Raw genomic sequence first — 11,833 nt, forward strand, 5'->3', positions numbered from 1 at the left:
ATAAGAACATAAGAATGAAGGAGACTGCAAGAGACCATAGGGCCTACACTAGGCAGTTTCATGTCTATTACCACCTGTCATCCACCCCATCCATAAGGTTGACTAATCCGTTTCTTAAAACAACCGATAGTTTCAGCGCACATTGCATGGTTACTAATTAAGTCTATTCCATTCGTTGACCACCCAATTATTAGCAAACCGGTTCTTGCCTACTTCCTTCTTTAATCTAAATTTGTCCAATTTAAACCCATTACTGCGAGACCTGCCTTGTCTTAATAAGATGACCTTGTTTGCGTCACTCTTGTTAAAGCCTTTGACCCATTTGAACACCTCTATTAGATCACCCCCCACCCCCACTATGCGTCTTTCCAGAGAGCGTAAGTTTAGGTGCCTAAGCCTCTCCCCATAAGGTCAATTTCTGAGCCCATGTATCATTTTGGTCATTCTCCTCTGTACTGATTCTAGTGAATTCTTTAGTCCATTTTTTAGGACGGAGACCAAAACTGTACCGCATAGCCAAGGATGGTTCTAACGCTAGATTTTGGAAATTGCCTCTACAATTCTATACGTAACTGTCCTAGCAATGAAGCCTAATGCTCTGTTAGCTTTATTCCCGGCGCTAATACGCTGTTTCCTGCAATTAAGGTCAGGGACTCACTAGAACTCCCAAATCTCGCACTCAGTTTTCTCTAAAAACGTGTCATCTGAAATATAACTACTTTTGGGGTTGTGTAGCCCTATGTTTAACACGCTGCACTTTGAGATATTGAAGTCCAGTTCCCATTTCACCGACCATGTGAACAATTTGGTAACATCATCCTGCAGAATCACGTGTGTGTGTGTGTGTGTGTGTGTGTGTGTGTGTGTGTGTGTGTGTGTGTGTGTGTGTGTGTGTGTGTGTGTGTGTGTGTATTTACCTAGTTGTATTTTGCGGGTAGGGGAGCTACGCTCGTGGTGTCCCGTCTTTGTACCTCGCAGTGTCTAGTTTGCTCTTAAACTCATGAATGGTTTTTGCGTACACCATTTCATTGTCCAGTTTGTTCCAAGTGTCCACCACTCTATGTGGAAAACTGTTTTTCTTCGGATCTCTTCTGTACCTATGTTGTTGTTTTTTCGTATCTTCTTGTGCTTCTCTTGTCCCAGTACAACGAGTCCTCTCTATCGGTTATTTCTGTGCCTTTCATGATTCTGTAGATGGTCAGTAGGTCACCTCTCTCTCTTCTTTGCTCCAGAGTCGGTAACTCCAGTTTAGCCAATCTCTCCTCATATGACAAGTTTGCAAGTGCATGCAGGTGCCATTTTTGTTGCTGCTCTCTATTTTCTTTATATTCTTTTTGGTGACCACAATGTCGCCGCATATTCTAGTCTAGGCCTTGCGAGTGTCATCAGTACTTTTTTCAATAATTTCTTCGTCCAAATATGCAAATGCCACTTTTATTGGTCTTAGCAAGTTGTAGGATTCTCCGACAATTTTGTTTATCTGTTTGTCATAGGGACAAGTCGTTTGAGATAATTACACCAAAATCTTTTTCGGATTTCCCCTTCTTTACCTCCTTGGTTTCAATTTCATATTGTCCTGATATTCTGCTTTTTGCTTTTATCAAACTCCATTACGCTACACTTGTTAATATTCAAGTCCACTTCCCATTTCTGACTCCAGTTCCATATCTTATTCAGGTCTTCCTGCAGTGATTCGCAATTCTTTTCAGCTTTTACTTTCCTTGATAGTTTGGTGTCGTCTGCAAAGAAGCTCATGTAACATTTCACATCGTCATCCATGTCGTTCACATAAATAGCAAACATTATTGGAGCCAATACAGATCCTTGCAAAACTCCACTGATCACCCCTTTCTAATCTGAATATTTTTCTCTGAGCACTACTCCCATCTTTCTACCAATCCCTTATGTCCCTCCTATATCTTCCATTTTTTTTTTTTTTTTTTTTTTTTTTTTATAATTTTTGTCAAATGTCTTTTGTAAGTCCAGGAAGGCACAATCAACCCATCCATTCCTTTCTTGCACTTATGTCTATTAATCTTGAGTAGAAACATATCAAGTTTTGTGGCACATGATCTTCCTTGTCTGAACCCGAATTGTCTTGGGTTTGATATATTGTTGTCTTCCAGGTGTTTTACCCATCTATTCTTGATAATTTTCTCACACATTTTGGCTTAGATGGTACTTGTTGGTGAGACTGGTCTATAGTTAGTTGGTTCTTCCTTGTTTCCTCTTTTATATATTGGTACAATGTTAGCATTTTTCCAGTCTTTTGGTATTTTTCCTTCTTTGAGTGAGCAACTTATTATGTTATGTATTTTGTCCGCTATTCTTCTTTGCATTCCTTTAGAATCCAATTTGCAATTCCATCCGGGCCATGTGATTTCCTGCCGTCAAGGTTTGATAGGTGCAGTTCCAATATTCCTTTTTGTGTTATTGTTATCTCGCTCATGGGGGGAGATGGCTTGTCATTACCTTCGTCCCATCATTGTGCTTTCTCTCTACTGAAGACAGATTTGAAATAATTATTCATGACTTCGGCCATTTCTAATTCTTCTGTGTATTCTATATTCCCTTGGCGTAGTTTCACCATTTCCTGTTTGTTTTTAGGTTTACCATTCACGTATCGATAGAATAGCTTAGGTTGGTTGCTCTTTGCATTTATCTACAATATCCTTTTCATGTGTGCGTGTGCGTGTACACACACACACACACACACACACACACACACACACTTCAACGAATGGACGGCTTAGAAGACGTTCTGAAGAAAAGTGAAGTCTGTGGATCCCAACGCAAAGAGAAGTGCCTAGTGTTTTTGCAGGGTGGGGGGGAAATTGCTCGTGGAGTAGTGGGAAAGTAGGGAAAGAGGAAAAGGGGAGGGATTACTGAGGGAAATGGAAGGAAATGAGGAGGGAGTAGACTTTGCCCAGCCAGACAAGCGGAAGGTAAACAAAAGACTTAGCGAGGATCAAATGTCTAATAAAAATGTAAAGATTAGAAGTATAGAGAGGAGCAATACAGAAGAAAGTGACGAGAATATGTTCCAGGGATTTAAAGAGGGTGGGGGGGACACAACCCCCCCCCCCGACTGATAAGACTAGAGGAGAGAGTTGATAAGGTGATCGAGGACTTGGAACGTAAGTTAGGTAATGTAGACTCCATTTTCCAGAGAATTGAAAGGTTGGAACAACTAGAGAAGGCTAACAGAAACTTAACTGAAGAAATAGAGGACCTAAAAAGACAGTTAGGAAATGTAAAGGAGGAGAATGAGAAATTGAAGAAGAATAGTAATGAAAATAGAGAGAAAATAGCTACAGAAGTTAAAAATTGGAGAATAACTCAAGAAGGGAATAAGGTTTCATTCACTGACATAGTCAAACAGCAATTGAAAGAACATAATGAAGACTCAGTTATTAAAGTGATGAGACAGAAGGAGAATATAGTAAGAGAATTAGCTGACAAAAAGAAATGTATAATTATATTAGGAATGGAAGAGAAACATAACCCAGATAGAACCGCAAGAATCAAGGAGGAAAATGAAAGAGTAAGCAGTTTATTAAAATTAGTCCAGGAAGATGAACCAGAAATTATAAAGGAAATTGAGGAAAAATTCAGACTAGGAAAATATAGTACAGATAAGACCAGACCAATTAAGATTAAATTCAGGTCACAAACAACGGCAGAGAAAATTCTATCCAAGACAGGGAAACTAGCATAAAATGATCAATATAAAAAGGTATGGATAAAAAGAGAAATGAATAAGGAGGAAAGAGAGGCAGAAAAGAAGAAAAGAATTGAAGCTAAGGCAAAAAACGAGGAAAGAACGGAGTCAGAGAAAGAGAGATTCTATTGGAGAGTAGTGAACATGAAAATAAAGCAGTTCGACATACTAAAGAAAAACATAAGGGAAACAGAGAACACAATGGAAGTGGCAGAAAACTAAGAGTGTCTTACACAAATATAGATGGATTGATAACAGGATTGAATGAACTGAATGATTATTTGAAAGAAAAAGAACCGGACATAATGGGAATTGTAGAAACAAAATTAAAAGGCCCACTACCACCCAACAGTGTAGGACATGATACATACAATTATTGGATTAGAAACAGAGAGAAAAAACAAGGGGGTGGAGTTATGTTCCTGACTAAGAAGGATATAAACGTGAAAGGTGTCATATATGGAAAGAATACAGTAGAGATGATTATGATAGAAGTGGAAGACCGAGATAAGAAGAGCAGAAAATTTGTGATCAATTATGTGCCTCCGAAAACAGCCTCATGGGAGGAGAGTGAACATAAAAGTATGTTAGAGGACACAAAGATAGCATTAACTAAAATAATGGAAGACGGAGGAAGAATAGTTATGATGGGCGACTTTAATTGCAAAGAAATCTGCTGGGAAGAAATGACAGTAAAGAGTGGTGATGACTCATGGGGAAATGCTCTACTTGAGATGATTACTGACCATTCAATGACACAATGGATACAAGAGAACACTAGGTAGAGAAATGAAGAAGAACCATCGAGGCTAGACTTAATAATTACATCTGAACCTAGAATAGTGGACAAGATTGAATATAAAACACCAATAGGTAAAAGTGACCACATATTGATTGAACTGGAACTTAATGAAGAAAAATATATGAAAAGAAATGAACAATATAGAAAAGGAAGAATGATGTATGAAAAAACAAACTTTGATAAAATAAGAGAATTCTTCCAACAAGAAAACTGGGAAGAAATATACAAAGAAGAAACATCAGTGGAAGAGAAATGGAATATCTTGACAAAAATTTACAAAAAAGGAGTGGAAAAGTATGTCCCAAGACAAAAACAAGAAAAAGAATATGTAAAATGCTGGTACAACAAAAGTTGTAGGGAGTTAAAAGACAAAAGAGACAAAGCCTGGACCAGATGGAAAAAAGACAGAAGACCTGAAAAATGGAAAATATATACTGGTTATAGAAATGAATATGTACAAAAGTGCAGAGAGGAAAAAAGAAAATATGAAAAAGATGTTATAGAAAAGTGTAAAGATCAACCAAAACTATTCTACAGATCTGTAAACAATAAACTGAAAAACAAACAAGACTTGGAGAAATTAAGACAAGGAGGAGTTGAATACACTGAGGAAATGGAAATGGCAGAAATTATGAACAAACATTTTAAATCAGTGTTTACAAGGGAAAATATACAATCTGAAGAGATTGAGTGGAAGGAAAAAGTCCCCCCTATGGAAGAAATAGAAGTAACAAAGAATGAAATATTGACACACTTGGGTAATTTTGATGTCAGAAAATCGCATGGGCCAGATGAAATAGCAAACTGGATTCTGAAAGAATGCAGGAATGAACTGGCAGACAAAATACATAGCATAATAAGCAGTTCCTTAAAAGAAGGAAAAGTTCCAGAAGATTGGAAAAAAGCAAATATAGTACCTATATATAAAGGAGGAAATAAAGAAGAACCTACCAACTATAGACCAGTCTCTCTAACAAGTACAATAGCAAAAATATGTGAAAGAATTATCAAAAGTAGATGGGTAAAATACTTGGAAAAAAACAACGTACTAAATCCAAGGCAATTTGGATTCAGACAAGGACGATCATGCGTCACCAATTTAATATGTTTCTATTCAAGGCTAATAGATATAATACAAGAAAGAGATGGATGGGCTGATTGTGCATTTCTAGACATAAAAAAAGCTTTTGACAAAGTACCACATAAGAAGCTGCTTAAGAAATTAGAATACGAAGGAGGAATACAAGGTAAATTGCTAAATTGGATGGAAGACTTTTTGCAAGACAGAAAAATGAGAGTAGTGATAAGAGATCAGCACTCAAAATGGAATGAAGTAATAAGCGGTGTCCCGCAGGGAACAGTTCTGGCCCCAATAATGTTTGCTATATATATTAATGATATGGATGAAGGAATTGAAAGCTATATGAGCTTCTTTGCAGATGATGCAAAACTACTGAAAAGAATGAAAACTGAAGAAGATTGTGAATCACTACAGAGAGATCTAAATAAAGTACAGGAATGGAGTAGGAAGTGGGAGATGGAGTTCAATACAAAAAAAGTGTAGTATAATGGAATTTGGAAAAAGCAAAAACAGAATAACAGGATCATATAATTTGGGAGAAGAAGGAATAAAAAGAGTAGAAAATGAGAAGGACCTGGGAGTCATTGTTATGAATAATATGTCACCTGAGAAACATATAAATAAGATTTTTGGAGAAACCTATAATTTAATAAGAACAATCAAAGTGGCATTTACATACCTGGATGAAGAAATGGTGAGGAAAATCCTAATCACCCTGATAAGACCAAGATTGGAATATGCAGCAACGATATGGTCACCAAGTACAAAAAAATGTATAAAAAAACTTGAAAGAATACAAAGAGCAATTACAAAATTGGCACCAACACTCTCAAAACTATCATATGAAGAGAGACTACAAAAACTTAAACTACAGACACTAGAGCAAAGAAGAGAGAGAGGAGATTTGATAGCTATTTACAGAATCATGAAAGGCATAGAAATTACTGATAGAGAGAATCTGATAAAATGGGATGACAGAAATACAAGAGGACACGGAAAGAAAATAAAAAAAGACAGCTATAGAAGAGATTTGAAAAAGAACAGCTTTCCTCACAGAGCAATAGACAGTTGGAACAAGTTAGATGAGAAAGTGGTGTGTGCAAAAACAATACACGAATTTAAAAATAGTTTAGATAAAATGAGATATGAAGACGGGACCCCACGAGCATAGCTCCCCTTCCCGTAAAATACAACTAGGTAAATACAACTAGGTAAATACACACACACACACACATACACACACATACACATACGGGACTCCACGAGCATAGCTCCCCTTCCCGTAAAATACAACTAGGTAAAATACAACTAGGTAAATACACACACACACACACACACACACACACACACACACACACACACACACACACACACACACACACACACACACACACACAGACGCACGCACGCACGCACACACACTAGAGCAAAGAAGAGAGGAGATTTGACAACTATTTACAGAATCATGAAAGGCATAGAAATTATTGATAGAGAGGATCTAATAAAATGGGATGAAAGAAATACAAGAGGACACGGAAAGAAAATCAAGAAAGGCAGCTATAGAAGAGATCTGAAAAAGAATAGCTTTCCTCACAGAGTAATAGACATTTGGAACAATTTAGATTAGAAAGTAGTGTGGGCAAAAACAATACATGAATTTAAAAATAGTTTAGATAAAATGAAATATAAAGACGGGACACCACGAGCATAGTTCCCCTCCCGTAAAATACAACTAGGTAAACACACACACACACACACACACACACACACACACACACACACACACACACACACACACACACACACACACACACACACACACACACACATACACACACACACACACACGCACGCACACGCACGCACACACACACACACACACACACACACACACACACACACACACACACACACACACACACACACACACACACACACACACACACACACACACACACACACACACACACACACACACACACATATGAAGACGGGACCTCACGAGCATAGCTCCCCTTCCCGTAAAATACAACTAGGTAAATACTAGGTAAATACACACACACACTACACGGCTTGGTGGCGGATTGGTAAAGCACTGGCCTCACAAGCCAGAGAACCGGGGTTCGATTCCCCGGCCGGGCGGAGATAAGTTGGGTTTGTCTCCTTTCACGTGTAACTCCTGTTCACCTAGCAGTGAGTAGGTACGGGACGTTAGTCAAGGAGTTGTGACCTTGCTGTCCCGGTGTGTGGTGTGTGAGTGGTCTCAGACCTACCCAAAGATCGGCAAATAATGAGCTCTGAGCTCGCTGCCGTAGGGTGGTGTCTGGCTGTCTCGACAGAGGCTGCAGCAGATCCGAGGTGAATACACACAAATTAGTTTAGATAAAATGAGATAGTTTAGATAAAATGAGATATGAAGAAGGGACACCACGAGCATAGCTCCCCCTTCCCGTAAAATACAACTAGGTGAATACACAGACACACACGGAGAAACCTACAATTTATTGAGGTCAACAAAAGTGGCATTTATCTATTTGGATGAGGAAATGATAAAAAAAAAATAATAATAATAATAACTACACTAATAAGACCAAAACTCGAGTACGCAGCAACACTATGGACACCCAGTACCAAAAAGAATATAACAAAAAATTAGAAGGAATACAAAGAGCAACAACAAAACTGGCACCAACTCTTTCCAAAATGACATATGAACAAAGATTGCCCAAATTGGAATTACCAACTCTGGAACAAAGATGGGAAAGAGGAGACCTACTAACTATCTAAAGAATTATGAAAGGAATGGAAATATTAGATAAGAAAGGTTTATTGAAATTGGACAATGGAAAAAAGAAACTCAAAAAAGATAATTACAGTGGAGATCTGAAAAAAAAGCTTCCCACACAGAGTGATACATAACTGGAACGAATTAGACAAAGAAACAATGTGTGCAAGCACCATTTAAGATTTTAAGACAAAACTTGATGCTGAGAGATACAAACACGGGTCATTACGAGCATAGCTTCCTTCCCGTATAATACCTTGCCTTAGCGTCGTGCCATATCCTCTTGAACTTCGGCAACCCAGGAGCGCCACCGTTCACGGTCCCTAGTTACTTGTAACATCTGTGCTGGTTTGAGTTGTTTTCCTGTCGCCCTCATCAGCCCGTCCGTATACTTCTCCCTTTGCTTTCCTCTTGCTCTCCTTCCCTCCACCATTCCCGTCATCACCACCTCTTCCAACCCTTCCCTCCTCATTAAATGTCCTAAGAATCGCAACTGTCTTTTCCTTATTGTTGTCATCAATTCCCTATCTGTCTCCATTTCTCTCAATACTTCTTCATTTGTTTTCTTCGCTGTCCATGGTACTCTTAATACTCGTCTCCATATCCACATTTCTGCTGCTTTTAAGTTTTCCTGCAATTTTTTGCTGATTGTCCACGCTTCTGAACCATATAATAGTGTTGACCATATAAATGTTTTAACTGTTCTTCTCCTTATATCTGTAGACATTTTCTTGTTTGTTAAAACCCCTTTCATTTTCTGAAACGTGCTTTTAGCTATCGCTATCCTTGATTTTATTTCTTTTTCACATCTAGGGGCGCCCCTACGGACCAGAGCCACACATCATTTTGTCTATGATAGAAGAAATTCTGTTCATAGAGAAATGATGACACTTTTATACTACGACTGTCCCTCCGTTATGCTGTCCCCCAACCCCTTGTTGCTGTCCTGTACCATTTCTCTGAGTATTCTCTTTCTGTTTGGGGGAATTCCCTGTGGTGGGGGAAAAGAATACTGCCACCAAGTTTTCCCACTTGGATCGTAAGAGGCGAGAAGAAAGGGACGGGGAGAGGGACTAGGCATCCTTCTCCCTGTAGCCCCACGGGGCACACATCCTAAAGACAAAAGTGAAGGCATAAGGGGTGCTGGCGGGCCTCGGGCCAGCACCCTAAGGTTTGGGTCTTTTAATGTGCGTGGATGTGGTACAGATGAGAGTAAAAGGGAAGAGATAGGTAGTATGTTTGTGAGAAGAAAGTTGGATGTGTTGGCTTTGAGTGAAACTAAGTTGAAAGGGAAGGGTGAGTGTATGTTTGGGAGTGTAAGTGGGAGGTTATCAGGAGTGAAGAGAGGGCGAGGGAGGGAAGGGGTGGCTATTCTTGTAAGTGAGGAGATAGGTAAAGGGGTAGTGGAGTGGAAGGAGGTTTCCTCAAGGATAATGTGGATGAAGGTGAAACTGGGAAAGGAGATGTGGGTCTTTGTAAGTGCATATGGGCCGGGCAGTGAGAAGAGCATGGAAGAAAGGGAGGCCTTTTGGATAGATTTAAATGAGTGCATAGAGGGTTTAGGAAGAAATGTCAATGTAATAGTACTGGGAGACCTTAATGCTAGAGTGGGAAATGGTCCAATCGATGGAGTGGTTGGGAAGTGTGGAGTTCCAGGAAAGAATCGTAGTGGAGAGTTGATGGTGGAAATGTGTCTAGAAAGAGAGTTGATGATAGCAAATACAGTGTTTCGGAAGAAAGTCAAGCATAAGTACACATGGGAGAGGGTGGTGGAGGGAAGGGTGGTAGATAGAGCGCTAATGGATTATGTAGTGGTAAATAGGATTATGATAGGAAGACTTAAGGATGTACATGTGCTAAGGGGAGAGGGTGGGGGAATATCAGATCATTTTTTGGTGGAAGGTAAGTTGAGAGTGGAGGATAGATGGAGAAGGAGGAAAGGGACAAAAGGTAGGGAGGTTCTTAGAGTGAACTCCTTGAATGAAAAGGAAAAGGAGAAGGAGTACGAAAAGAAGCTGAAGGAGGAGTGGGAGGGAGTAAAGGATAGAGCAGAGATGGGTGTGGAGGAGGAATGGGAATGGTTCAAGGAGGGAGTCTTAAAGTGTGCAAGGATGGTGTGTGGAACAAGAAGGACAGGGGGAAATAGAAGAAAGGGTAGTGAATGGTGGGATGAGGAAACAAAGAAGGTTGTAGAAGAGAAGAAGCGAGCATTCACAGATTGGTTACAAAAGAGGACAGGGGAGTCATATGAGACGTACAAAGAAAAGAAAAGAGAAGTAAAGCAAAAGGTAAAGGAGGCAAAGAGGAGAGCAGATGTGAAATGGGGTAGGAGTATGACAGAAAATTTTGAAAGTAATAAAAAGATGTTTTGGAAAGAAATTAAGAGAGGAAGAGGAGGCGAATCAAGTAGGGAAGAAAAGGTAAAAGGTACAGATGGAGAGTTGATAATGGAAGAGATGGCAGTGAGGGGAAGATGGGCAGAATATTTTAGGGAGTTGCTGAATGTGAAGGAGGATAGGGAAGGAAAGATAGCTGCAGTGGGAAATACGAAGAAAATGAGAGTGATGAGTGAGGAGAATGGAGGAGAAATAAGGAGGGATGAGGTGAAGGCAGTTGTAAAGATGATGAAAGCAGGTAAGGCACCTGGTCTGGATGGATGTCATGCAGAATGTCTGAAAAAGGGAGGTTCAGTGATGGTGGACTGGTTGGTGAGATTATTTAATGTTTGCTGGAGAGAGGGTAGAGTACCGGAGGACTGGAGTAGTGCCTGTATAGTTCCTCTTTACAAGGGAAAAGGGGACAAGTGTGAATGTAGTAATTTCAGAGGGATTAGCCTGTTGAGTGTAGTAGGGAAGGCTTATGGGAGAATCTTAATTGAGAGGATTAGGAGAGGAACAGAAGGAGTAATTGGTGAGGAACAGTGTGGATTTAGGACGGGTAGAGGTTGTATAGATCAGATCTTTGTGGTAAGACAGATATGTGAGAAAGCTATAGGAAAGGGGAAGGATGTTTTTTGGGCTTTTATGGATCTGGAAAAGGCTTATGATAGGGTAGACAGAAAGGCACTGTGGGAGGTTATGCAGATTTATGGGATAGGAGGAAAGCTTTTGGGAGCTGTCAAGAGTTTTTATGTGAGTAGTAGAGCATGTGTTAGGATTGGAAATGGAGAGAGTGAGTGGTTTGAAGTAAAGGTGGGACTTCGTCAAGGATGCGTTATGTCGCCCTGGCTGTTCAACTTATACATGGATGGGGTGGTGCGAGAGGTGAATGCTAGGGTAGTGAGTCAGGGATTGGAGATGGTTAAAGAAAATGGAGAAAAGTGGGAGGTGAGCCAGCTGTTGTTTGCGGACGACACTGCGCTTGTGGCAGGGTCAGAGGAGGGATTGAGGAAGCTGGTGGCAGAGTTTGGGAGAGTATGTGATAGAAGAAAGCTAAAGATAAATG

The sequence above is a fragment of the Oratosquilla oratoria genome, chromosome 12, assembly GCF_046742065.1.
Source record: "Oratosquilla oratoria isolate Oo_2021 chromosome 12, ASM4674206v1, whole genome shotgun sequence".
NCBI classification, from domain to species: Eukaryota; Metazoa; Arthropoda; class Malacostraca; order Stomatopoda; family Squillidae; genus Oratosquilla; species Oratosquilla oratoria.